The sequence below is a fragment of the Aquila chrysaetos genome, chromosome 6, assembly GCF_900496995.4.
Source record: "Aquila chrysaetos chrysaetos chromosome 6, bAquChr1.4, whole genome shotgun sequence".
In the NCBI taxonomy this organism is placed as follows: Eukaryota; Metazoa; Chordata; class Aves; order Accipitriformes; family Accipitridae; genus Aquila; species Aquila chrysaetos.
The window spans coordinates 53,828,802-53,855,773 of NC_044009.1; the positions used below are offsets into that span (position 1 = coordinate 53,828,802).

A 26,972-nucleotide genomic window follows, 5' to 3' on the forward strand; every position below is an offset into this window, starting at 1 on the left:
GGTGGGAATTGATGGCCTGTGATACACAGCAGTCAAATTAGATAATGTATTGGCTGCTCCGGGTGCCAAAACAAATAAAAAAAGCTACGACTGTATGACTAATACCAGATAGAATGAAACAGCTTTCCTTCACTGATAGTCACTCAATATATTTGCAAATCTGACAGGACCTCAAAAATATTATTTTTAATTCTTTATACTTCCATTGTGCCAAAACAAACTGGCTCAAGATCACTTTCTCCTTCGTGCCATTACTTCTTACCCTTTCCCATCTTGCCCCAGTGGCAAACTCTAAATACAGAGAGACCTTGCAATGCATGGCTTTGCAGGGATACAGGGCACTTGGAACAGCCTGTTCCTAATAATGCTGAGGGTTACAGCCAGCCACCTGGAGCCACCCAGAGTCTGGAAGGCCTGGAGATGGCATTATGCCACCTTTCACATCCTGCCAGTAGACTGTGCCTTCCACGGTCACAACAGTAACATTCAGAAATAGTTCAGTTTACCAGGGGAGGCAAGTAAGCTTCTTCATTTTCTAAAAGCTGTGGAAGCTAAGCCAACATAACAATATCCGAATTACAGGTTAAAACCAGTTGAGACTGATTTGAAGTTCATTTAATTAATCCAGTACACCTTTGGTAGAAGCAACCTTGCAACGAATGAAAGTCATTGCTCTCACAGGTTCTGTGCTTTCTCCTCACTTTATTCTCGATCTACTTATTCTGATTTTACATTTTATTTTTCCTTTTCTCTTGCTCTCCATTCTCATTTGACCCTTCCCCTGCTTATCTTATTTCACCCTTGTTACTCTTTGTTTTACTAAGTTTCTGCTGTTACTCCTCTGGACTCCTGTTTCCCATTTTCTAGCAGCAGGCCACCATTCTGGTCTGGTAACATTTTATATCCACCTAACATAGTATGAATCCTGAGATTTTCAGGGCAGTGAGGAATCAAGACCCCTGTTTACATATGCCAACTGTTCTCCATTTCGCATATGATTGTACTGTAGGAGTTCCTACTGTATTAATCCATACGAATAGCAACAAATACTACAGAGATTAAAAATTATACCAATAGCCTACACAGTTTCCAGTGTAGCAGATTACATTCCAAGTAGGAAATTAAGAGAAGGGACTATGTGATTTCTAAGTTTATAGGTGACTATCCATGTTCAGCTAGCCCCTACTTTTTACCTGCAGTTCCTTTCTGAACAGAGGGTAAGGACATAGTGCAACTCGTAGTATCAGCACTGATTAAACCACATCGGAGTTGTCACACGTCCTTATGCCAAGATAAAAATATGGTGCGTTCCATTGCACACTAAACTGGATGGAAAAAAGACACCAGTAAAAATGCAGGTACCATTTTCACGGTTATTTTTCAGCAGGATTGCTACACAGTCTGCATCAACGCAACAGGGGAGGGGATTGAATCAGACAACCTCTTAAGACAGTAAGAGCTGCTCATGGAATTACTCCCCAAATACAAGTTTGCCTACAGGAGAATATCTGGAGCTTTCTTGGTGTGCTAGACAAGCATCAGGAAAAGATAAAAGGCAAAAGCATAATAGAGTAAAACAAGAATACATGCACTTCTGGGAAGATTCAAGTGGCAATTTGGTCTTGGCTTCTTTTAGCCGTTTACAGTGTCATCATCATACTAGTGAATGAAGTGGTGATTGTCCTATTGCAACTGTAACAGCAGTAGGCTGGCAGGAGAGGAAACGGTATCAGTCAGAAGACCCTGAGAAACAGGGAGGTTTTGTGTTCAGAAGGGTCCCTTAACTCAAAAGGAAGACCCAGCATTTAACACACACGCCCTCTCACCCCAAACCTATTTTTAAAGTGTTTTACACCATCTTCAGATATATTGGCTTTTCTTTTCTCTATCTGTAACTCTCTACGCCATAAATAGAGTTAGGCCAGTACTAGAAGCTTCAGAACGGTGAGGCTTTAAGACGCTCTAGAAAGCATTTCTCCGGTTTCACAAACACCTTGACTTCATCCGTCAGGGTCCGAGCAGAGTTAAGGGCCGTACGTCCCGCAGGGCAACCTGCGTTGCCGGTACTGCCGGTCTCCCGCTCCTGGTTCCCTGCGGCCCGCCGGGAACCGCCGGAGAGCCCCAACTGAAGTCAACTCCCGCTACCGCTCCTGCGGCGGCAACGCCGTCCCCGAGGACTTCCAAGGACGCCTTCGGCGGGGCGGGAGGCAGCCCGCCGAGACGGCCACCCGCGGCGGCCAGCCTCGCCGGGAGAGCCCGGCCGGCGGCGAGGGGACCGGGACCCGCGGCCGGCGGCGGCCTTGGCGGCACGCGCGGGCACCGCCGCAGCGGCCATTTTGCAACCGGTTGCTCCAGCCACCTGCGCCCCGCCCGCTCCCGCGCCGCGCACGGACACTCACCGCGAGGAGGCCGGCGGGCTTCCCCGGTGGCGCCGGAGGAGCCTCCCGCCCCAGCGGCACCGCCCAGCGGGCGCTCCCGCCTGCAGCCGCCCCGGGCGCGGTGCGGGGCCGCCGCGTCCCCCCGCCCAGCGTTGCTGCTGCTGCTGCTGCCGTCGGCGTCGTCCCGACCCGTCCGCGCCCCCCGCCCGCCGCGCTGAGGGGACGGCGGCGCCTTCCACTCCGCCGCCTCACAGCATCGGTAACCATGGCAACCTCAAGTCGCGCCGCCGTTGGCGGGTTTAACGCGAGGCAGCAGCCAATAGAGCGCCGCCCTGTGCCGCGCCCGGCCAATGGGCGCGGGCGCAGGGCAGGGCGCTGCGCTGACGTCGCGGGCGGGGCGGAGCGAGGGCAGGCGGAGCGGGCGGCGGGGCTCGGCGGCGCCGGCGCCCACCACCGCCACCATGGAGACCCCAGGCTAGGGCCCGCCGCGGCCCGCCGGCGCGCTGAGCGGGGCCGGCCGCGCCGCCCCGCCGCCGCCGCCTCCCTCTCTCCGCGCGGTGAGTGGGTCAGGGCTGGGGGGATAGGCCGCGGGCCGGACGGGGGCGAGCGAGAGAGGCGGGAGGCGCGGCGGCGGTAGCCCGCCGGGGGCCCGGGGCAGCGGGGCTGAGGAGCCGCCGTCTACGGGCGGACCCGCTGCCGGGCCCGTGGCTCCGCTGCCCGCCTGCGCCGCGCACCTTTCCGCGCGGGCGGAGCCTGGCGTGCCCTTTGCGCCCGCGCTGCCGCCCCGCTGCCTGGCCGCGCGGGCCCTGCGGGCGGAGGTGCGCAAGAACGAAGGAAACTGGAAACGAGATAAGCGTAGGGCGGAGGAGCGCGGGAGAAGAGGGAGGGAGGTGAGAGGAGGGGGAAGGTGAGCTAGGGAAGGGAAGCGGAGCGAGAGAAGCGAGGGGGGTCGCGGCCGGGGCAACGACGACTATAAGCCCCGGCGAGGCCCGAATCCCTCCCCGGGCGAGCCCGCGGTGGATGCGCGGCCGGAGGCGCGCCGAAGGGCGCCGTCTGCGCGGCGCGGCGGGCGGGAGCCGGGAGCCGCAGCGGGCAGGGCCGCCCCGCCGGAGCGCCGTACCGCGCCCGCAGCGTAACGGAGCCGGGGGCGCGGGGCGGTGCCGCCGCCAGGGCGGGCGGGCGGGGACACGGCGGAAACTTTGGGGAATCGCGGGTGTCGGCGGGCCGGGCCGGTGCTCCCGGCCGGGCAGGGGCAGCGCCCCACGGGGACCGCGCCGGGCTCCGCCGGGGGGACCGCGCCGGAGCGGCCCGGCGCCGGCTGGCCGGCCGCGGCGGGCAGCGTGCTTTGCCACACGGACGGTGTTTCCGTGGCGGGCTGCCTCTTGTCCCCGGCTCTGAGGCAGGCTGCCGTCGCTGTGCTCCCCGAACGCGATGCAAACGTGCGAATTTTTTGGTTAACCTCTGCGCGACCGCTGACGTTCGGGTCGGTGCCGTTGGCCCGGCAGTGGGGAGTCGGCAGAGGGTCCCCCGCCCGCGCAGCGGGAGCAGCAGGGCTGTCGGAGGCAGTAACTTTTTGCTGGTCTTTCCCCCCGTCTCTGATCGAAAACATGAAAAGGAGGAGGAGAGAAGCAGCGCATGCACCGTGCGAGCCCATCTAGGTGCGGGCTGTGGCACACGTGGACGTTTGCGAGCTGATGGGTTTTGCCGGTGGAGATGAAGCGGGCTTGCCCGTACCTACGGCACTCTGCAGTGGTCTGAGAAGTGTCAGCGTATCTGTAGATACAAATTACTGAACGCAACTACTGTGCCTAAGGCTAGGACAGCTGGGAAACCAAGCCTCCGAAGAATAAAATTGGTCCTGATGCTGAACCCGGGCTGTTTCAGCAAAAAATTGTATTTATGTGATTGTAATTTGTGTGGAAGGTAGAAATGCCAAATGCCACAGAAAAAAAACAGTTTCAGAATTGAGCCCTCTCTGGTCCTTTTTCCCTCCCAGCTAACGCCTCAGAGTGCATCAATATCTCACCAAAGAACAACTGTGTGTTTCTAAAGTGCTTGTGTTTGGCCCGCAGACCTTTGTACTCTTTTTTTTTTTTTTAATAACCTTCTGCTCCGTGTTAGTTTTACATTAGTCATTGCTTCAAGACTTGACTGTTTGAAGGAAAAGGTGTGGTTGGACATGCAGTGCTAATGTTTCATTAACTAGCTTTTCAGTTTTTTCAGCCTTCTCATTTTTTAGTAACTTGGGAGTTTAGAGATTAGGAGAACACAAGGATGACAACATTTTCCCCTTTGACTAAATAACTGTATTTTTGAGGCAAATGCCAAATAATACGTTCACTGAGATAAAAATATGGGAACCTACTAAATGTACTTGATTAGTCTATGGAGATATGCTAATTTAGTCTTGTCCGTCCCATTTAAAATGGGAGGAGTCTGTTTTTTGGGGCAAAAGCTTATTGCTGGCACTGACATGCTGTAGCGTCTCAGTTAAATATTACAGTATTACATGCAAATGAATGTAACCTGTCTGTGAAAAGACAGATTGCAATAACTTTCTCCTTTTGTTTAAATTGCTTGTAAAGTGCTACCTTGCTACTGAAATACGTTGCTATTAATATTTTTAATTAAGGTAGAAAAGCTGATGGGCCTTTTCCAGAAAAAATGATCTCTTCTTTCCTTTCATCTTGTTAGATGTTAAGGATATATAGCAGTAATAATAATAGAAGTTCTGCTATAAAACACAGTTGGAGCAAGTTTTGTGAGAGAGTCTTTTATAAGAGGGGAGAATTTGTTCTGATTTTTCTTAAAATGTTGACAATATAACACACCTTTTGGTGTTTGCTCTTTTTAAATAGTAATGCAGGATCCTTTTATAATGAACAGATGAATTCAGTCAGACAATGTAAACAAGGAAAGCGATATGATGCATTACTTTTTTTATAGCAGCTTCATGTACCAGCAAAATAGCATCTATAATGCATTTTGGTGTATTTTTTGTATTGAACGATAGCATGTGCTATGTAAAAGTAATAGTAATTTTAATTAGTAAGCTATGTCAGGTGTTCAGTATAGGAAATCTGCATGCATTGTGAGAGAAGCCTCAGTGGAAGAAACACTCTGCATATTTACAAAACAGGAAACATAAATAAGAACTTTATGTACTTCTGCTTCACTTTATGTAGATTATTTAAATACATTTATAACAGATGAAAGGCTAAAGCAATTCCAAAAGGTGGGACTCTGTGAGTACCGTCTTAATTTTGCTGAGTTTTTTTTCCTAATTGTGATGCTGAAAATGAGCAAGTTCTGCAAGCATTTATCTGATTATTTATTTGGTGCAAGAAAGCACTGACTAGTTCAGGGATCTTAGTGAGCTTAATGAAGTTGTTATAAGTGTAATCAAGAATAATTGGGTTTATTACCAGAAGGTAGTTACTGTAATATGGTATAGAAAAGACCCCTAAAAAGCAAGCAGAACTCATGATATTTGTCTGGGAAAAAAAATACCTATGAGCCTGTTATCAGACGTATTTTGTATTGCTCTCATTTACTTTCTTATTATTTTCACTCAAATCAGTGAGCCTAGGTTAAAACTGGATTCCTCATACAGAGGTGCACTCCTTTTAAGCCATTTACAACTAAGTTAAACAGAGCAGTCCCCATAAGCAGAGGGGCTTTTATAAACAATACGCAAGGTTTTAGTTGGCTGTTGTGGCAGGGAACCCCTGATGGTGACCTGGGACCCTGTTGTGCCAGGTAGCCCGTCTGTGCCTGCCTTTCCTTGAGGGCTCAGCCTGGCATCCGCGTGCTGCCGGTGTGCAGAAACGCCGGGCGAGAGGCTGCCAAACTAAGGGCTTCGGAACAGTAACTTCATTTGCCAGGGTTTGGTGGGAAACAACTTGTAACGAGTTGCTGCAGAAAGTACGTGTTTTGCCATCTCGTATGAAAAGCGCGTGAGCATCTCCTGAGTAACTCCTGTTAGTGCAGTGCAAAGTTCTGGAATTTTCAGAGGTTTTTGTTAGGTTTGGGGTGGGGGGGGGGTTCCTCTAGTGAAAATAAGACAGCAAATCATAATGAATGTGGCATGTACTGTCACTCCAACAGTAAACTGAACTGGTTCAAACTTTATTAATTAGGGAGGGGGAAAAAAAAAAAAGATAATTGAGCTAGCATAGCTTTATGTGCAAGTAAATAGAAAGCCAGACCTGAAACTGGAGTTTTGGGCATGGCTTGTAAATATTGCTTGCTACTGTTCCTAGCTTGTTTGCAAATATTGCTGACAATAAGGCAGTTCAAATACTGGTCGAGATGGAGAGCAAATACATAACAACAGCTGAGCACAGAACCAAAACCCGTGGAAACAGCCCTTCTTGCTGTAAAACTGCGCTTGGTTCCTGCAGCAGAACTGTGCCTAACTAATTTGCAAACGGAGCTGGAGGGACTGCCAGCACTAAGCGGTTCTCTGGGTGTGCTTGGTAGCTTTTCCGATTCTCGGCTGCTTTTCCTAAGGCCTGTGATACGTCCTAGTTCATTGGACAACTTTTCATGTTCTTTTTACTCAAACGGAATACTCATTCCTTCTGCTCGGGGGAGGTTTGCAGAGGGAGGGAGGAGGTGGATGAGGACAGCTGAAAACTGCCTCTGGTGACCTTCCCAAAGCTCTTGCTTGCACAGAAGAAAACCGCAGCTTCTTGTCAGTTAAAATCTCTGCAGCTGGCACCAGTGTTCAGACCTTTGCTCCTTTCCCGCTCGCTGCCTCTTTCCCTCTCTGCCCTTAGTACCTCACTCCTTTTCCTTCCAAGGTGGAGGAGAGACACATGCGTTTCAGGAAGAAGGAAGGACTCCTTTAGTTTCACAGTAGATTAATTAATTTATTTTTTTAATTATGAAATCCCCAGCACTCTCATTAAAAGGAAAGGCTTAAGGAGAAGGCTCTTCGAATGGTATCCTGCAGAGGTTTAATTGCTCTCTGAGCCACTAAAAGGCAGGAGGACGTGCCTTTCCAGTCGGGGAGCGGGCATGTGTCACCGGGTCAGGGAGGTGACTCTAGCGCAGGCTTGTCCTCTTTTCAGGATCGGCTTCTTGAGTCAGCCCTCCCTCCCTTCCTCAAGAGCAGTGTCTCGCACTGGGCTGGGAGAGCAGGACTCTATGAACCAGCTCAGCCAGTTTGCTGCCTGCCTTGCCTTGCCTTGCCTTTCCTCCCCTTGAGTCGGCAGTGAACAGTGAAGGCAGAAGCTTTGGTTGAAGTGATCCGTGGAGAATTTCTGTGGCTATCTTTAACTTTCTAGTCCTTTTCGTTGCATCCCACTCTTACAGGCAAATGGAGACAACATCACTTTGGGTAAAGTTGGGGAAAATCCGTTCTTAGTCTTTCAGTATTTTTAAACAAGGTGCCTTTTTAACAGAAATGTAAAAAAAAAAAAAGTTAGGCATAATTTTAATACACATGTGTTTTCGTCCTGTTATTGCAATATTAAGATATTGTGGTTACAAAGAAAAAGAAATTACTGTTTTTCTCCAAAATGTCTCCATGGCCATCTCTTGCAGATATCTCCCCCCCCCCCCCCCCCCCCGCCTTTTTTAACCTGCATAGCATTTTACAAAGTTCTTACCTAGCACTGGAAATTGACGACCACTCAACTTCCTGTTTAATGGCTTTTAAAAATAATTTTAACTGCACCTTTATTTTACTGGAGAAAATAAAACTGTGAGTTATTACTTTATTTGAGAGTGATTGATCCATCCTTCAAGGAATAATTAAAATTAAGACTTCTTCCTCCCCACCCCCACGTAGTGGGGCCTTCTGCTTATAAAAGACTTGTGATCTAAGTGTTCTAACTGAAATGTAGTGGGGTTTTGTGAACCTTAAATCAACATTATAGACAATCTAGTATTCTGATTGGTATTGCGATTAATTCACTATTAAAGAGAAAAGAGGACTCTGTTGTAAATCCTTTGAAGATGTACGAGCTGAAACTTGCTTTCTGCATCACAGCTCAATGGGGGGATTTTTAATGTATTTACTGTTTATGCAACTGTGGGGTGGTAATTGTGGGCAGTGAATAAAATTACCCTTTAGGTATTGGATCTGCAGAGCAGATGGTTCATAGATACTGCGTAGGTTGTATAATTAGCTAGCCTTTATTGTTAGTTGAATTCCTAAATAGGAGTTCAGAGCGCCGGGTCCCCATTCCCTTATGAGTGAGGTACATCTTGGACCATTAATTAGGAAAGCTCTGGTGGGATTCACTTGTCCAGAGAGTACTTGTGCTAGCTGGCAGCAGAACAAAATGCAGCAAGAGCAGCTCTGCACAGCATTGGTTCGGTCCAGTAAATGTCCTTAGCTTAGCTGGAGCCATCTCCAGGGGCAGTAGGAGCAAGAGGGAGGAGTATGTCCCGGAAGGAGATGAAGGGTCTGAAGGCAAGAAGGTGGGAGCAAGTTTTCTAGTGCCAGGCAGGGTAAGAAGTAGCAGAGATCTGGAGAGCAAGTGAGGAAAAGGAGGAGCTGCAGTGTGTGGTGCCAGATGTTGCCTTTTCTCAAATGAGGTTCAGCTGTAAGGGAACAGGGAAGAAGTGTTAGAAAAATTCTGGATTTCTGTTTGTTTGTGTGGGTGCCAAAAACTTTTCCTCTCTTCACCTTCTTAACAAAACCTCATTATGGTACCTATGTGGTGTGGAAAGCCTTAGGCTATCACCTGTGCCATACTTTTAACATTTTTTTGTAAATGTACTCAAAAGCATTTGCATTACACGTGTCCAAATAGAAAGCATCTAATCTATATCTTAATTTGCTTGAAATCATTTTACTTAACGCCGTCTCTGCCAGAAGTTTAATGTGAACAGGAGACTTTCCAGTTTGTTGAGGATTTCTGTCTTCTTCCTGCCCAGAAAGGTGGTGGCAGGCAGTGCATCCTTAGCACTCCTAGAGGAAATCTCTTCAATTCCAAAAACATGTTCTTTGTCATCTTGTATTGGCAGAATTTTCTGTTTACTGTACAACATGTGAGTTGAGTATTCTTGTATTTGTTGTTATGCAGGTGAATCTGATTGGTGAAAACTAGTAAACTGGTAGTCATTCCCATTAGCCTGTTCATGTGCAGTACGGTTTACGGAAACTTGCTTGTGGGTTGGGACATAGTGCGTATGCAGCTGGGTCAGCCGGCAGGCTCCCTGCTTTCTTTGAGATATCCTTTGGAAACTTTCAGTTGCTGATACAGTGTGAGCACAGGATACAAATTCCCAGATGTTTCTTCCTGGATCGATTTGTGCATACAATGCTGGTACTGATATATGTTACCTAATATGCTGAAATTCAGTACAATCTCTCCACTTAGAATTAACTCTTTCACTTTGTAGTGGCAGGTTTTGTAGTAATTCCCGTCTTAAAAAAAAAAAAAAAAAATCACTGATCTCTGAAACAATTTCAGACAAGTGATAACCCCTTAACTTCCATGTCATTGTAACATGCTTAAAAATGAAGTGTTTCATATCTTTCACAAAAATAAAACCTAGATGGTGTACGTAATGCAACTGATTTCAAGGGCTTCTGAACAAGTGAAGTGCTGGAGTGTTAATTGGAGAAATTCTGTGTACAGATTTGTTTGTGTGGTACTGTTCACCGATTGTCTTTTGCAGATTCCTGCTCAAGTCTTGCATGGTATCTAAAGATACATAGGGAGACGGATCTTAAGAAGAGTTAGCATTTTCATCTTGTTTTTATTGAAAAACAAAATTGCAAGATTTTGTTATTAAGAAATAAGATGACAGTATCAAAATGATAGCGTATCATGAAAGGAGATTTCATTTGTACTGTAGTAGTGCCTAAACTCCAAATTGATGTGCCCTTCTATGAAGTAGAGGGAAATCCATGCTCCATAGAGCTTACAAACAAAAAGGCAAAACTTAAGCAGATAGATGAAACAAGTGGAGGAGAAGATAGGAAGAACATGACTTTTTATAATACATACCTTCATCCAGGGTGCTTGTGATCCAGTAATAATGCTGAGTTGTTGGTCTATATTATTTGATACAGCCTTAATCGAACATACGCTAGCAGAATTTGCCATCTGTTGCTGCTCTATATCCTTGATATCAAGCTTTGTCCTCATAACTAATGTAATGAAAATAACCAGTGCTATATTTTAACTGAAATAGAAAATATTGGCATGTGAAATGATTGATACAATACATCATTTGTTTCTGGGAGCGTGTTTATATTTCAAACAAGAGATGAAAAAACGCTGAACCCAGAAATTTCAGATTGACTCATAGATCTGTGAGATGTGTCTGTTTGCTCCGTGCTATTTGGGCTATCCACTAAAGAAAGAAAATTACTAAGTTTTCTTAGTCTTGCCATTGTTTCTTAGCATAAATCACAGCAACAGCATATGCTGAGATTTGTGAGATTTCACTGCAATTAAATACATTCTTTTCCAGAAGATACTTTTAAAAATCATTGTTTAGAATTCTTTACTGAACAGAAAGACTGATACAAAACTTACTGTGGTTCAAAGACTTGAAATTTTTTAAGGAAGTCCTGGTAGACAACACTGCCTGTTGTGGGATGCTTTTTTCTTCAGGCTGATGTAATCAGTCTTCCAGTCCTGAGAGAGTTTTTTAATACTGTTGTAGAACACAGAGGTTATTTTTAAGCAAGACAAAAAATTCACCAAGTCATGTACTGACACTGATATAAAAATTAAATAAATATAAAAAACCCCAATCCCAAACCAAACAACAAAAAACCCCACCCCAAAGGTAGTCAGTAACTCAAAATACATTGAATTAGCTAGGCAGACTGAATACAGGAATTAGATTTGGCTGATGAGCTATTGAGTTTTATTTTGGCCAACACCGAGTGCTTAGAAAGGAGCAGGAAGACCTGTCCTTCAATCAGTTGCTGCTGCAGTAATAAAGTCTGAAAATTTACCCACACAGTGTAGGAACATAACACTTTTTATTAAACTTAATATACTTATTGGTATTCATAATGACTAGGGGTTTTATATCTTTTTTACTGTAATAGATGTAAAAGAAGATACTTTAAATCACATCTTGCCTGTTTTTAGGAATTGTGTAGTTCATCAGGTCTAGAAGCCTTGCCTTATTTGAATTTGAGCAAATGCTGTTTTAGTGATACAGTTAATTGTATTATTTTATGTTTTATTATTAAATTGTCTTGTATTACTAGTATATTGATTTATTCTATAATATGAATATTTAGTAATATATTTCAGAAGGACTGGAATTTGAAATAGAAAAGGAAGATACAATTATTTTTTTGTTTTAGATAGCAAAGATAAGTTATTGCAATTTTTCCAGAGTTTTCCTTTGTTTTCCCTTAATCCGGAGGCATCATATTACAACAGAATATGGCATCATATTACAACAGAACAAAAATATTTTAGGATGGTAATATTCCAAATATTTTTTGTTATAGAAGTTGAAAGTAACACTTCATGTATAGCATTGCAAACTGTGTGATGTTATTTTCACATGTTCAAGTTTTAACAGTTTCAATAAGACCATCTGATTAAAAGCTCGTTTATATAGTTACTTAGTCCTTCCTGTGTGCACATCTTTGCGGATTAAAACAGTTGATGGAAAAATATCAGGTTGGTAGGCTAGTTAATTTGCATGCAACTTTAATGTCAGGATGCATCACTACAAATGGTAAAAACAGTATTGTCACCAATAGAAACATTTCTGCAGCAGTCTGTAGCAGGTGGATTTTAAATTGCGGTTTTTGTTGTGTTAAAGAACACCTGTGAGTCCTCAACTTCTTAATGTTTGTTGGGGCTTTTTTTTCTGGTCTTTACTGAATAATGCCTTTCTGAATTGATTGTTCTCAAACTTGCATGTTATGATTGAGTATTGTGAAAACAAAGTATCTTGCTATGCAGACAACTTTCTGCATTTTGAGGCATAAATGTTATCTTTTCCTTGTGAATGGAAGCTGAGATTGGTCACGCTTTAGAAGAACGTCACTGTATGAAAACTTATGACACCACCTCCTTCAGTCGCATTTTGTCATCAGAATACCAGCTCAGAAATACTTCCGTCTCAGTCCAACAGTCAAACGCATTCTTTTACTTGTATAGAATTTTTTTCTTACAAAATCAAGGACCGCTAACACTAAGCAGGTAACTTCTTCAGTATTTCATGCTTCTCTTGGAGGTGACAATTGGTTTTGTATGATCCTAAGCAAACCTTTTTCCCCCAGGTTTACTGAAACAAGCAGGCAATTGGTAAAAGCACGTTACTGTTGTCTGTGTGGCAAACAGCCACCTGCTTGCTTAGGCTTTTCTTTCAAAATATTTGATGTGTCTGTCTCACTTCCAAGTCTTTAGATGGGCAAACTTAAACATGTTGGAGGAAGGGGAGACAGGATATACTACTGCGTGAACTCCATTCCTGCTCATTCCCTCCTTGCCCAGGATCTCATGGAGGCTGCCTTAGCTGCGGTCTCCTAACTTAAAAATAGCCTCTAGCTGACTGAAATGATTTGCATGTTGCACAGAATTATAGCCAGGCTAGAGATTTTTCTCTTGGGTGCAAAAATGCCTTCTAATTCTAGAACTTCGTGTGGTGTGTCCTTTTCCCCCCGGTATGAATAAATACTAAGTGTGAAACTTCTGCAATGTCATTCTACTAAGATTCATTAACTAATTAGCAACCAACTACAGAGCCTCTGCTCTGGCAATTTATAACAGCCTCAAACAGAAGGAGAGCAAAGATGTAGTTGTGATAACTAAACAATCTTCTTAACTTCCTCAGTTTTTACAACTTTTATTTTATCAACCCTCCTGTCAAACCGCTGCCTTTTATATTTACACTTGTCAATGGGTTTTATCATTTCTTAAACTAAGGCATCAGGTGAAAATCCTTATGGAAGAGTATAGTCTACTGAAATTCAAAGCTCTTAAGCTTGCTTGGCCTGTATTTCAGAGTCAAGTTTTGGTTCCAGACAACAGATTAATAACTACTGTTCTTCAGTATCTTTTGTGCAAGAATCTGGCACTTGTATTTAAAGGTTTTAAAAGAAGATTCTTTACAGAATGGGGGAGGGGAACCCCTGGGAAACAGCTAATATTCTGTGTTCCTTCAAAATATTTCTCCTTCATTTTATGCCATGTTTTAAAAGATATTGTAAGTTGGGACTTTTTATCTGCTTTAACATTAACTTCCCATAATTCAGCTGAATCTAGTAATTCAAGATTGGAAGCTGTCTTGTTTGTACAGACGACTTGTTTCCTTGTGTGGCTGGGAGAGAAACCTGGGGATACAGAACTGCATACTTCTCCTGTCTTTTTTTTCTCAAGCACCTGCTATAGGCCATCGTCAGTCAGGATTATCAAGCTAGATGAAACTCTAGTCTGATGCAGTGTAGCTTTTCTGAAGTTCTTGTGGGTAGCTGGATTTACTACATGCATTTGATACTTGGGCTTTTTCAGTCTTGGTTTGAAACAGGACAATCCAAGCTGAAGACAATGCTTATAACTGAGGATATGCTATTTTTTGAAATATAATGCTTTCTTATTTTTAATGCATTTAATAATCTTTTATACAGTGCATGAAGTGAGCAGCTATCTTTACAGTAGTATTGGTGACTTAGTTCACCTTTAAAGGACCTTACTGATGGACAGCCTTGTATGGTCCACAGTTTAGACTTCTTGCCAGTGTATTTTTTCAATAGGAACGTGAAGCAGTTTGGTGTGATGTTGCCTCATGATGTAATGTGTTGAAAGTTGTAAGACTTATGACTTCATAGATGTACAAACAAAAACCGCGCCTTTTCAGTTTTAAGTGCACATTAGCTTTCCACCCAGCTTTTCCTTGAAGGTAGAGCTAGTGTTCAATATAATTAATCTTGGCCAGTATACTGGAAGTGGACCTAGTAGCATTGAGTGATGTGGTGCTAGTGTCTGCTTTCATTTCCATTTGCCTTTTTTATCTCGAAGCATGTATTAGGAGATGCAGTGACTGTGCCTCTTGGCTGGCCAATGTCAAGATCATTTCTTCATCTAGATGAAAGAATATCTGGCCGTCAAACTTTACGCAGCATAGGATCTACGTGTAGGTTTGTATGTTATCTTCAAACAGAATGGTGATTTACGTGTGCAAATTTACTTGGGTAGGGGACATTCAGCATCTCCAAGTAAATTACCATTTATCACGACACAACTACGTCTGTGTAGATTTTCTCCTGTGCTACTGATTTTGGATCGGTTAGAGCAGCTATGGCCTTGACCACCTTGACTAGCTCTAAGCTGAACAGACAGGATCAGATGCCCATTTAGTCCCAGGTGAACTTAAACCGAAATGTGAGGTCTTTACCATAAAACTAGCAGAGGGAGATGCAGTGGCTTGAACTAATTGTTTTCAGATGCCAATTTGTACCTTTAAACATGGTGGAACCTGAACATGTGATTCTAAAAATCCTGTGGATGTCCAGATGTACTCGGCGTTGTTAGAGTGCTGTGGGTGGATGCTAAATGTAGTAATAGTTTTGATTGTTAATAAGTTCAGCTACTATATGAAGATATTTGTGTATATTTTATTCAAGAGCCCTAATTGAAATGGCCCTACCACAGAAGGAAAGCAAGCAAATCACCTTGATTTGGCCTTAACATTTTCCAGTTGCAAAGATGCCAGCAGGATATGAATCAAAACAATACTGACTGTAAACGCATCCCAGAGGAGCCGGCTACTTTCTGCTGTTTTAACTGTGTGATTGAAGTAGTTTGACTTCCCTTATGGTAGATATGATTTTATTTGTATAAATAAGAAAAAATAAATCGGGTATACCATTATGACAGGAATACACTCTCAGGATCCTAGCAGTGCAATTACAACAGTGAAGAAAATAGCCACCAATAATTGTATTCTCAAATGATATATTCAGTATATTTTTTTCACTTTTCCAAGATGTTCATTACACTGAGAAATTTCCTAATTTATAGGTACAGAGTTAAGTTTCTTTATGGTCATTTAAGACGTATTTGATCTTCTCTCAAATGTCTCCTTATCCTCATTTTTACCCCCAAGTATTCATAGAAAACAGTATCTCCTCAGTCTTTGTTTTATAAGGTTTCTGCCTGTTAAAAAGGAGGGTTTGGTCCCTTTATCATGACAGCCTTTGAATTCAGTCGGACCAGCACAACCAGCTGCAAATGTGAGAACCAACACCTGCGCTAGGCAGTGGGTTAACTTGTATTTCATTATAATGGAAGCAACACTTCAGAATCTCTGCTGGAAGTGTATTTTTGATGTATTGTACAATGGCATGTGCCATTACTGTGGCCATCTCACAGTGACAGCTAGTAAGTCCATATTCTTCTCACCAGTCACTTCTTTGGGACCTTATTGTCTGTTACAGAAACTTCATTGGTCACCATCTGTGGAGTGGGTAAAGAACAGCAGCAAGATTAATTCCTCAAAGTCTTCCATCATGACATGCCTGCTTAATGCCCCAAGCCCTTTTTGCCTACCAAAGCCCCCACAAATTTGGAAGCTGTGTGAAGGCCAGTTGTTTTGACAATGTTAAACATGATCAATCACAAGGGAATTCCTAGTGGATAAACTTTTTTTCAGATGGAGCTTCTCATTAACTCTACATTTTGTCTTCCTTCCCATAAACAGGCTGAATACATAATCGTGATCATTTGACAATAGAGACCATGTCTAGCTTATTCTGTCTTAGGTAACTGGTAGGGTATTACCTGACCGTGTTGCCTCTACAGACAAATGTTTTTGTTACTCTTGGAATTTCTTTGCTGCTTTAGCAAGTCTTGTTTGGCTTGATTGTCTGTAACTTTCACATAATTCCATTATTATTTGACTTGGAAAACAACAGTTCTCAAAATTCATGGACATGTCGATTTCTCCTCTCGCCTTAGGGTGCTCTACTTTTTCACTTGTATCTCTTTTAAAGTAGGTATGCTTCCCAGATAAGTAATTCTTGTTGGCTTAGATGTACATTGCATGTTCTGTGCGTCATCCCTTCCACCGCTTTGGATAGATACAGATTTATTTGGTAGCGCTAGCATCAGACAGCTCTACTGAGCTCAGCTGGTTGATTTCACCACACTGTTTTCTATTTTGTACGATTTGTTCTTTTCAAATGTACGACTTCAGGTACAGGTCTACCTACTTAAATTACCCTTCCATTAAAAATTTAAGTCAGTCCAAAACAATGTGGTCCATGGCTGTTTCAGCAACTGATTTGTTTCTGTTCTTTTAGGCTCAAGTTTAAGTAATCTTTTTTTGCTGGTTTAATTGCTCTTTTGTCACCATATCGGTGAAATGAATACTTGTGCCCCACCATTGTGATGATTATTCATGCATCAATCAATGTCTAGAAAAGCTAGGTCTTATAGGACCAAGTTTCCAGTGTTATTTGTTTCTAATAGAGCTTCCACCCCAAAGTTTGAGTGGCCACTACTAGCAGCTATCTCTTCTCTGCTGTTGGAGATTCACTAAAAAACATTAACGGTTATGCTGTAAACTTTGTCCTTTTTTCACATGAAGGAAAACCAATTACAGGAATGAAGAGTCTCCAGAGAGATGACTTCTCACCGAAGTTGAAAGCTGGTAACGTGACTATTCCTATCTTTCGAATTTGCTTTGGTCAGTGTGTCTTAAAATTCACCAATGGATTAAGTTTTTAACTAATAAACTGGAAATGTCACAAAACAGTCTGTTGTGAAGACACTGAATCACTGGTTTGTTAAGGAGAACTTTGTTGTTGTTGTTGAAAATTTGTAGCTTTGAGCATGCTATACTTGGCATGGACACAAGCCTTTTCCATCTTTTGCAAATAGGTCATCAGCCAGGTTAGATCATCAGTTCTTCAGCATTCAGTGCGGAACCTGAAGTTCGTGTTGCCATTCCAGCAAATGAAGTGTTTCACTTTCATGAAGACTTATTTGGGGATAATGAGGTCTAAAGATAGCCTGCACCCATGGCGTGTTTATTGGTGGCAAGTACGGAGCAAGTACGCAACCTTGTGTCAGAGCTTTGTCCCGTGCCAGTCCTACTACGTTTTCCTTCATTTAAAGGCTTTATATTTCCAGTTCCTACTGAGGATAGGAGTAGTGACGGTGATGACCCTGGTTTTGAGAGAATTTCAGGCGGGCTTCGCTGAGGCGAGGGCTGCCTCCCTGGCATCGGTCTCAGCCTCGGAGACGGGCCCGACCCCGTGCTGACGGGCAGGCCTAGTGTCGCGGTGCCGAGAGGTCCTCCCGCTGTCCCCGGCGCCGGCAGCGGGATGGGCAGGATGATCCTCCTGGGAGGAAGCCTGGGTCGTCCTGGGCCCGCGTGGTTCTCCGGTGTCAGCGCGTGACCGCGGCAGGCACGCATGCTTTGTTCGGCGGCGGCCGGCCCGTGCGGAGTGCCAGCGCTGCTCAGAGCCCCGCGTGCCGCCTCGCTAGCCTGAGGACAGAAACTCTCCAGAACAGCATGGGCACGTGGTTACTCTGGCAGTTCGGTTGCAAGTAAATGCTCCCTTTTAAGGTGACCGCAAATGACAAGGGACTTCTGGCTTATTCCATGTGTCTGACAGAATTGTTGGGCATATCCTTCCTGCGGCTCAACGAGAGGATGTCGACAAGCAGCAACAGCATCGGTATTAAAACCGGATAAAACTGGGACAAGGTAGCATGTTAGTGTGTGTGTTTACCTTGCCGTATTTGGACATGTTGATCTGAAGTCTGCGTTAATAGCCTCGCTGAAGTCTATTTTTAAAACATGTAAAAAAAGATTTAAACGATGTTCATCAGAAGGTGTGCTCAGAGTTATTTGGAGTTAACCAGCAGCATTACTGTAGAGAAACAAGTTACAAACTGTATTTGCCCTTGTAAGGAGGCAACTTCTTTAAAAATGTTATTAGGAGTAATAATTATATGCAGACTATATAATGCAGGCATTTTTCATTAGGTTTTTATTGTTCTTTGTTTGACAAAAGAAGTGGAGTGTTATACAACTTCCCTTAAACAAGAGAAGTGTAAGGTAGATTTCTGAGCTTATTTTTGCCCCTCCTTTGCTGGGCATGTTAACATTTGCTCTGGCATTTGCAGCTTTACCTGTCTGGTCATATGAGAACTGAACCAATAGAGAATGTACTGGGTGAGCTCTGAAAGAAAAAGAAAAAAAGAGGTTAAACCCTCTATAGAACCTCTTCTGTGCCTTTGCTGAAAAGCTCAATTTTAAAATTTTTGGATTTGAAGTAGTCTCTCACAAATAGAAGGGCAAAAAATGCAAGTAGGTAGATACATATCCTGTTAACATCTGTGATTTATCCTGCTGTCTGTGATACTGAAAAGATAACCAGCAACTGACTTAAAGCACCTTGCTGAAATGTTTTGGTTTTAGATAGCATAAATGATATGTGTAACAAATATTTTCAGTTCCTGTGGTATAGTAGTACGGGTGTTTCTTGCTGATTCCTCCCTTTCCAACAGGACTGGTTTTAGTACTTTATTCTGCTGAATGGTGTTGGGGCTTTGTTTGGCTTGGGGTGCTTTCCTGCCTGGTGCTCAGCTGCTTCCTCTTCCTTACTTTACAGTGCTCAGAAGGTTCCGTTCAGTATCAGCTATCTGAAATTGTATATATTTTTATGAAGCTTAAGTAAGGCATTCTAAAAATGGAAAGATATGCCTCTTAACTACAATCACTATTTAAGCGTTATATGCAATAGCAATCTTGCAAGTTCTGGAAGTGCATTCTTTTCTGCTGTTGTCATCCATGAGTGTATTTCCTGAGTTATTACATTGACGTTTTCCTGGACTTGCACAGTGCAAGCAAGAGCAGGCTTTCTCTATTTTGAAAGTGGAAATCCCCTAAACCAGTAATTAATTGTTATGTTTTGTTAAGACTTAAAATTGTGTAATTTTTCAACTACTTCATGTTATTGAGGGGATTTGCTCTTGATAGCTGTGTTTTAAACTCCTCATTTGGGGCTTTATGTTAAAGCACAGTGAAGATAACTGATGAAGTTTGTAACTTCTGGTGGTAGAGTTGCTTATTTAAATATATACATATTAATTGTCAGACATATCTAAATCCTAACTGTGAGCATTTAGGGTTTTTCTATTATCTGTAGTTATGAAAAAGTCTAAAAAATAAAGTTTGTTTGAATTTGGAAGGGAGGAGGAGCACCCCAGTATCCCATTTAGAAGAGACAGTAACACTTAAATAATTAATGTCATTGATATTGTCTGATACCTGGCAAGAAGGTAGCAGTAGCTTTTAAATGTTATTCTTGATTATTGTTTTGTCTTTTCTGCAGTGACTTCAATATTTCAGCTGTTATCACTCTTCCCCATAGTCTCTGTTCTGTATCCAAAAATGGGCAACTCCTACATAAAATCTGCATAGCTTTGGTTGCTCTCTTCTGACTTTTCAATTGATCCAACTTGAAATGGGGTGCACAAAACTGGATACACTTCTTTAGCTAAGCAGACGGGGAAGATTGTGCATTTCAGTGCAGTGGGAAATGGAAAATAAGCAGGAGTGATGAATGAGGTATCTTTTTCTTTTTCCCCTCCTTTTTATTTGTCACAGGAAGTTGTGCTTTGATTACAGGCAACCCAACTTCATGTTGTTTCCCACAGAGTTGTTGTCGTCTTGCTAGTTGTCTTCTGTACTGCGTTTGTTCCTGCTTCAGTGCAGGACTTTGATCATCTTTGTAGCCTGGGTGAACTTGAATATAAGCCAGGCAGGATTATGCATGTGGAGGTAATACGAAATCAGTGGGTATCACTGGGATGGACAGACAAGCTTCAGTGTTCAGTTTCAGTTGGGATCAGCTGCTTTTGAGCTTGGCATTTGTTTTTGGATAGATTGTCCTACAGTTCACGATCTCTGAATGCTGGCTCTACCACTCAGTGATACGCGCATTCCCTTCCCCTGCCCCCAGCCATCATCTACAAAAGGCTGACAGTGGTGCTAGCTTTCATCTGTTATGCACTTTCGATGCAAGTGAACTATTAACTACTGCTTTGATTACAACTTTCTAACAAGTTACGCTGGTTACCTCTTTCCCCCTGCCCCACTATTTTCACCTGTGCTATCTAGGCTGCTTGTCAGAAGGCCATGTGGCAGTGTTGAAAGCTTTACATTCAGGATGTATTTCTTCTAGTGCTCTTGTCATAGAACAAAATTAGGTAGATTTGATATAATCTACTCTTGACATATCCACTCTTATTTCTTAACACCTGAAGTTCTAGTGCCTGTTACGGAGTTTGGTGTGCTTAATTTTTCCTGCTCAGAAATTAGAATTAGACTAGAATATGGGGCAGGGAATTAAAAGGTAGGAATAAGAATGATCTTCTTGTGACCAGTATTTGAGATTCCTTTGAAACTTTGGATTTGAGCTTTTAAAATACATTTGAGTCATATTTTCAGTCTTTCAGGAACTGAGGCAGGAAAGCTATATAAATTGTGTCTCCAACTGGTAAACTTTGATGCGAAATACTGCCATCTCATGACAAAATTGTTTGCCTCTAGCAGATTTTACAGGAAGAAATGTTTTTCACTGAGAGAAGAAAATCATATCTTAGCATCATCGTAGAGTGCTGCATAAAGATGCGGTACTTCCATACAACAGGAAGCCTGTGAATACTGGTCTGAGGGTTTCTTCTTGTTTTAACTGAGCATCAGTGAAAAACCTGAGCCATTTGCTGTTATTCAGTATTTGTTTCTCTTCTTGACCACTTCTACACTTAATCTTCATTCCCTCGGTAGATAGTTTTCTATCCCTCTGAGTTTTCTTGTTACTGTGTACTGAATTGTCTATGTTTTGCACTGTGGGCATCTATTTCAGAGTGTGGTTAAAATTATTGACATTATTTTATGTACCATTGACCTGACTTTTTTTCCCATATGGCACTTCTGCAAAGTCTTCATGCCAAGCCAAACATTTTAACCTAAGTGGGTCTAACTTTATAGTTATGCTTCTATCATCCACCCCCTGCTATGGGAAGGCATATGGTTCACTTTGATAGGAATAGTTCATATAATTTTGTATTTATCAACATTAGCTTATTCACCTTGCTTTATGGTTTTCCTCAAGTTACTCAGTTGTCTTTGATCTCCTCTAACCGTAATGTCACTTGTAAATTTTGGTGCTTCACGGCTTTTCATCTCTTTATAAAGTATTAGCAGAAATAATACATTCTCTATAGAGGTATGTGTAATCCTACTACCAGTACTTAAAGTTTTTAAGGGTAAACAAAGTCAAATATACCTCAGAAAAATAATACCAATGATACTTCTTTTTTTTGGAGATTGGGGAACTGATTGAAGTATTGGTAATTTAGGCTTTAAAAGCCAGATGCTTGTTGTCTAATTCATGTAGAGTTTGCTACTACATGCCACTTTTTTTAGCTTCTAGCTTGCAGAACAGAAGAGGAAAGAGCTCAATTTGCTTAAATGTAGAAGTTTGCACGTAAAGCGTTCTTAGCAGCAAACTGAGTTTTGCTGTGCAGTTCTGTTTCAGAGCAAAATGAAGAGTAAACTACAGTTTACTAATTGAGAAGGCTTCATTTCAGTAAAACTTTTGCTACTCCATAGCCATGTTTATTAGAGAACAGTGGTATTCCCAAATCTATCTTTATGAAAGAATTTGACGTTTCTGTAGTAGTCATTTGAGCAGGAACAACAGTAGATTTCATTCAAGAACTTGCATATGTATCCTGAGTAAAAGCAGAAGTTTCAACATCATCAGTTTCTAAGTTTTGCAAGGGCATCGTTGGATTTTTCTCCCTGCTAACCCTGATGTAAGCTGCTGCTCATTGGTCGCTCATTTCTGAACCACAGTTCTCGGTGCAGAGATGGAGACTACAGCGTCAGTAAAAATATGTGAGTCTGTTATAAGTGAAATCAGACCACTGATCTAGTGTGGTTGGTTTTTTTAAAGGCAGGATGCAAAAGGGGTTTGGTAGTGTCTAGTTCCAGACCATCTCAGTGATACACGTCACACCGCATCCCTCAAAAACTTGCATGGGCAAAGCAGGGGGAGCTGTGGAAGTCTGGAACTCTTCAGCTGTCTTTTAAAATTGTGGTTGTAGCTGTTAATTTTTATCATTGGGAAAATTGTTTATATAGTATTTTTTTCCAATATACTATATGACAAAATTGAGAAGCATACTTTTATAAATTAATATAAAATAAATCTGGTTTTATAATACTTCCAGTTGAAATATATCTGCCTACAGTTAATGTGCATTATATTTAGCAATAATGTATAGAGTAATAATTCAGTAATCATTTTACAGGGCTAGGAGAAAATATAAGTGGAAATTGAATAGCAGCTGCAGCTATTGTTCTGCTTGGTAATGTTTATATCTTTACTTACAGTTACTCTCAGTTTAACTCCCATTTCCTTGTTTGTAAGAGTTTTCAGGTGGGTGATTGAAATGTGTCAGTTTGGAGCTCCTACGCTTTGCAGGCATTTGGTAGCAGTACTGTACAGCATACGTGCACTGCAGTTACTCAGCTGTTAGAGTTTTTAAGTGATGTTGTTCTGTGACAGTCATTCTGAATGACTTCATACCCTAAATTAATTGAGAATATTCCAACACCAAACTAAGAATTTATCCTTCTGTGAATGGTTGAATGAATAATTGATGAATGTCTTTGTCACCTGACAGTCTGTTTCTAAAATCCTTCTGTGATGCTACATATCCATCCTCCCCCTCAGTCTGCACTAGGATGAGACTGAACTTTATCCCTTGAGATACATCTGCTGTTTGTTTGCTAGTCTGCAGAACTGGCTTTCAGCACTGTGCTCTGATGAGGTTGTTCTAAATGGCAGTAGAGTCACATATGTATCAGCAGAGCAGAGCAATACAGGCTTGGGATGGTCCAAAGGAAGGATTCAGATTTGGGGTCTGTTGTCTTTTCTTTAAGGCACGGAGCCTTGTTGGCTTACACTACTGAAAACTCTAGTTTGTGCCAATTAGCTTATGGTATTATATTTGTGAAGTGTGAACGCTCACCAGACATCCTTCAGATGACAAAGATTCTTCTTTTTTTAAGGTGAGCTACAAATGGTGCCTCAGGCCTTGAAGGATATGATTGTGAATATCCCTTTATTCAAAATGGTCGTCTTGCCATACCTGTCTGATCTCTTCTGGTGAATGGTTAGTTTGAAAGCTATAAAAAATATTAATCTCGTGAGCATGTTACAACTGGATATTTGCGGATGTAGAATCTTGCCTGCTCACTAGAGTGCAGTTAAAGTATGTAGCCATGGGCCAAAAAAAACCCCCAAACCAAACAACAAAAAAAAACCCCACCTGTCTTTTACTAGGAGCTGTAACAAAAAATATATTTATCCAAAAGCTAGGGTAATAATTTTTAACATTTTAGAAATGACATAGCACCAAATGCCTTTTGAACCTGCTTGTATTTAAATAATAGCAATAAAAAAATTAAAAAGAGAGAGGAAAAACTGTATCCTGAAAAGAAAAAAGGATGAGGAAGATACTACATTTAGCAGTAAGGTAGTTGAATGCATCTCCCACATGTCTTGGGCAGCGTGTCAGTTGCATGAAGATTTCTTTTGTTACTGTGGGACTCAGTCTGCACAATTGTGCAGGTGAGGTTTTCTTTGTCATGTCATTACAGAAGTCAGTTTCTTCCATGTTTTCTTCAGGTAATGTATTTACTTCCCTGGTTTCATCCTTATGTCCACATAAACAAAACTTCGGCACTACTGATGTCCATAAAGAAAAGTGATATCTTAACAGAATGGTTAGCCTATAGTGTGATACTTGAAGTATCTTGACTTACTGCATCTGGAAATTTTAAAACCTATTTTTCATGTAAATATTTGAGATATCTTTCACATAATCCATTTTTAATTGATTGCATTGTTTTTTGCAAGTGGATAAGTTGTCATCTGCTGTCTTTTCATCCAAACACATAACTATAGGCTGGTAGACACAAGACAGAGTTTATCTTAGTTTAGTCACTTGGTTGCACCAAGCCTGAGAATGTACATCACTCCCTAGTTTGTAGGTGAGCAACACTCCATCCTTGTAGTAGGATAGAGCTAAGGGGATCTACTCATACCTAGAGGTGTACTGACATGTCTGTGAAGTAACTCAAAAAATCAGATAAATTTTAATCATGTCTTCATCTAAAAACTGTAGAAATGTAGTAAGTCTTGTTTTGGTTTTGAATTTCACATATACTGTAAAGGATGAAAAAAGAAGACTCTTTGAGAGCTGAGATGTGCTCATCGTTCCCTCATGAAATAGATAGTCTATCCTATCCTAGTTGACAGTGTTCATAAGAATTGTATTACCTCTTCAGCACAAATTACTTCGGTGACTCTTGTTCCTGGCTTCAGGTCAGCAATGGGAGGCTCAGAAACAGGGAAATTTGGGAGAATAACCTGTGTAAGGAAGGCAAGAGGAATACAAAGGGAAGTGAGGAGGAAGCTGAAGAAAAGCACTGCTTTTGCTGTCTTGCAGGGAACCTGGAAAGGTCTGGCTTCTTGAGTCTGCACTACAAGGAGAGGGATTACTTGATGCTGGCAAAGCTATCTGGATATCTCTAAGAAAATAAAAGGAGGAGAAGCGAAAGGTGGGGAGTAGACACTAACGAGAATGAAGAATTAAAGCCATGGTTTCCTACACTCAGTTTAGTGATTGCTCATATTTCTTCTCTCCTTCTCAACTGTGTATTCTTGTTCCTTCCTTGCATCAGTGATTATACAGCTGCAAGATCCGCTGGTTCAGAAAAATACACCCCACCCCCCAAAAAACCCGTAGCTTTGTGTCAGATGAACTCACTGAGCTGATTTGCTTTGCAGCTGTTTGACCATTTGATCAGACACAAAAGAAAGTATTACCCATTTTGGCAACCTACAACCTCACTGCATGCATGCTTAGAGGACCAGTATGAAAGCCAGGCTTGGCAAGCTACTAAAGAAAACTGGTGAATCTGCCCCATCATCAATGCTGGGGTGCCAAGAAGTCTGCTGCATTTGCAGAAAATGAGGACATCTGGGAGGTTTTTAGGAGTTGGTGCTAGATGAAAACAAGGTAATTATGCATGGTGGAGGCAACAGGTATCCTCTAAAGAGGCAGTTAAAGTGGCTGTTTAAATGCAGTTTACTCAAAGCAAATCCCTGCATTTGCCTAAAGAGATGGTCTCTGCCATACACTTGTTGGGTTGAAAACTTGCTCTTTTTGATGGCTTGGTTTGCTCTGATCCAACTTACTGCATGGTTTCATGAAACCATTTGAGTGAGCCTCCATGGTAGAGAGGATGGAAAAGCTGCTATTTTCAGAATTATTGTAGGGTATTTCAGACTAGAGGCTTCAAATTCAACAGCTTTATTTTCATTGCACACTTGCATGTAGTTTGAAAATGTAAATGCAGGCCAGCCTAGAGCTAGACTGTCGCTGCTTCTGTTCTTTTGTCCTTTACTTTTAGAGAATTTCAAAATTCAGAATAGGTGTTAAGAATTTTCTCAGATGTATGCTACAGGATGAAGCATGTAACAATTTTTCTGAAAGATTATTTAAATTATTGAAAATACATTCTTTTCATCAGAGACTGAAATCCACAGAAAACAGTAGCAAATTCTTACTGTTCTCCTTGTCTGTTGTTAATCTCCCCCAAAAGTTTCAAAGTATCTCACATTACACTTTTGAGCTATACTAGAACTGTTTACACCATTCACAAATCTGTAGTTCTGCAACATCCATCAAAAGATCATCTCAAAACATTTAAATCTTTCAGTTCTCATGCTTTCTTTGCTATAGCGGAGAGCTCAAATCTGTAAACTGTTCTCTCATACTCAGTAATTTTAAGATATGAATAAGGTATGCTGAAATGGTTTGCACAGAGCAATAGAACAGTAAAATATGTTTTCTGAGTTTTCATTATGGCTACATAGATCTCAGTATCTTTAATGCGCAGGAGCAATTTGAGAATTAAAAGAGCTGGAATCCAAGGAAGCTTTAAGGTGCATTTATAAACGGTACCTGTGTATATTGTCTTATTCATCAACGCATAAGGTTTGTAGAAAGCAGCCCTGCATCCATCCTGACTGCAGTTTACTAGCTGTGATACTGCAGCGAAGGGTTGTAGGGGATGAGCGTTTGGACAGACTGGGAAAGATGCAGGAACAAAGTCTCCCATTTGGGTGACATCTAACTGCTGGGCCATGACACAAGAGGCAGGCAAAATAACTATGAACCTAATTTTTTCAGGGATGAAGTCTGGTTGCTTGTTTTCCAATAATGAATCAGTTAGCCGTACCCAAAGGCATGAGTAACACAACTAAGTCCAGGGAGTATTTTCAGCCAGTAAATCCCAGTCTTGCGTAAGGAAGAAAGAGGTTTTCGTATTAACTCCTCATGAGTTTTCCTCGTACCTGATTTTAAGGCTCTCGCGAATCCTGCATTTCGTATTTCTTGTTCCCGTAAGGTGAATATGAGAATCTAAATTGACTTTGTGAGTTCCTTTCCTCAAACAGCATGTCTAGATGGAGGCATGGTGGTGGGGACTGGGTCCTCTATGGGGCTGGGCCATGGAGAGCATCTCCCGGTTCCTTCCTCTCCTGCAGCGTGT

General features: G+C 42.2%; 2 protein-coding genes across 5 annotated transcripts in view; one reads left to right on the forward strand and one right to left on the reverse strand.

Annotated features, from left to right (window-relative positions):
* The window catches only part of CCDC148 (coiled-coil domain containing 148), a 90,094-nt gene extending 87,584 nt beyond the window's left edge, over nucleotides 1–2,510 (reverse strand). For 3 of the 4 annotated variants that reach the window (XM_030017158.2, XM_030017157.2, XM_030017159.2), the window contains exon 1: nucleotides 2,400–2,449. The gene's annotated coding sequence lies outside the window, so the exon portion shown is untranslated. Of the gene's footprint in view, nucleotides 1–2,399 lie in introns of all 4 variants that reach the window. The other variant, XM_030017155.2, reaches the window with a different exon arrangement.
* A 276-nt stretch (nucleotides 2,511–2,786) lies between these two features.
* PKP4 (plakophilin 4) overlaps nucleotides 2,787–26,972 on the forward strand; it is a 104,603-nt gene continuing 80,417 nt past the window's right edge. The window contains exon 1 of the mRNA XM_030016726.1: nucleotides 2,787–2,935. The gene's annotated coding sequence lies outside the window, so the exon portion shown is untranslated. The remainder of the gene's footprint in view (nucleotides 2,936–26,972) is intronic.